This window comes from Elephantulus edwardii, unplaced genomic scaffold (genome assembly GCF_000299155.1).
Source record: "Elephantulus edwardii isolate Elephantulus edwardi_28Jun2011 unplaced genomic scaffold, EleEdw1.0 scaffold00152, whole genome shotgun sequence".
NCBI classification, from domain to species: Eukaryota; Metazoa; Chordata; class Mammalia; order Macroscelidea; family Macroscelididae; genus Elephantulus; species Elephantulus edwardii.
In genome coordinates, this window is record NW_006399902.1 from 4,608,390 (window position 1) to 4,610,411 (window position 2,022).

The window sequence follows — 2,022 nt, forward strand, 5'->3', positions numbered from 1 at the left end:
TATTCACTATTTATCCTCTCTTTTCTTACTTTCCCCCCAAACCCCATGTCGTTTCTACTTTATAACAGGGGTGTTATGCAGTATTTGTCCTTTTGAGACTGAGATATTTCACTTAGCAAAATGTCTTCCAGAGTCACCCATGTTGTGTAATATTTTATGAGTTCTTTGTTTTCCAGTGCTGCATAGTATTCCATTGTGTGAATATACATTGTTTTTCTAGCCATTCATTTGTTGAGGGGCACTTGGATTGCTTCCATCTCTTTACTATTGTGAATAATGCAGCAATAATTTTTGGTGTGCATGTATCTGTTTGAGTGGCAGTTCTGCTTTCTTTCTTTCTTTCTTTCTTTCTTTCTTTCTTTCCTTCTTTCTCTTTTTTTTTTTTTGTTTTAGTTCTGCTTTCTTTAGGTTATATTCCTAGTAGTAGAATTGCTGGGTCAAGTGGTAGCTATATTTCCAACTTTTTGAAAAAGTGCCATATTGCCTTCCATAGTGATTGAACCATTTTAATACATTCCCATCAGCAGTGTATAAGGGTTTCAATCTCTCCACAACTTTGTTGGCATTTGTAGCTTGTTGTTCTGATGAACTTTGCTATTACTAGGGTGAGCCAATAACTCATAGTAGAAATACCCTTATATAGAGAAGTATAGAAGGATTAATGGAAATCAGAAGTACAGGGAAGAAGTAGGGAAAGTGCAATTATTTGTGGGTATTGATATTAATGTTATTGAGCAAAATATACACAAATAGTTGAATGAAAAATTAATTTGCATTGCACATCTCCATTCAAATCACAATTTTTTTAAAAAAATGGAAAACATTTTTTAGTTTGTTAGGTGCTATCAAGTTGATTCCAACTCACAGTGACTCTATGAAAAATAGGGGAAAAAAACCACTGCTTGGTCTGTACAGCCTCCCAATCTTTGCTGTGCTTGAACCCATTGCTGCAGTCACTAGGCAAATCTGTTTGTGGATAGTCTTCCTCTTTTTCATACACTCGCTACTTTACCTCACACAAGGTCCTTCAAGGCCCTGTGCCTCCTAATCGCATATCCAAATATGTGAGACGAAGTCTTGACCATCTCATATCTAAGGAACATTTAGGTTTCCCAGACAAACTTCTTGTTCTTACGGCATACTAATTGACATATTTCAACAAACAGACACTGCTCTGGATGTGCTCACTAAGTTGTGCTAAGAAATCTGGAGGACAGCCACCTGACCAACTGACAGGAAGAAATCTATATTTGTTCCCATTCCAAAGAAAGGTGACCTGACAGAGTGCAGAAATTATCAAACAATATCATCAATATCATACGCAAGCAAGATTCTGCTAAAAATTATCCCAAAATTACTGGAGCAACATGTCAACAGAGAACTGCCAGATGTGCAGGCTGGGTTTAGAAGAGGTCTGGATCTTGGCATAAAACAAAGAGTAACAGAGGAATATCTCTCTGTGCTTCATTGACTATGCAAAGGTTTTTGACTCTGTGGATCACAACAAGCTGTGGCTGACTCTGAGAAAAATGGGAATCCCAGAGCATTTGATTGTGCTTATGCGAAACCTCTACTTGGACCAAGAGGCAGTCAACAGAACAGAGCAAGGAACCTCTGCATGGTTCAAAATTGGGAAGTGGGTCTGCAAGGGATGTAGTCTGTCTCCATATCTTTTCAATTTGTGTGCAGAACAGATTGTCCGGGACACTGGGCTGTACGAGGAGGAATGTGGCATCAGGATTGGTAGAAGATTTATCAACAACCTGCGTTATGCAGATGACACGACCCTGCTAGCTGAAACTGAGGAGGACCTGAAGGGCTTGTTGCAGAAGGTCAAGGACTGCAGCCTTCAATGTGGAATGAAGCTCAACATCAAGAAAACAAAGATTGTTACCACTGGGCCAATTGGCAGCAATTGGACAATGACTAAGGATGATAGAAAGATAATTTAAGCCTAAGAGTGTTGAATATATCATGGACTGCTAGGAGAGCAAACAGGTTTGTCCTGGAGAGGGTGAAGCC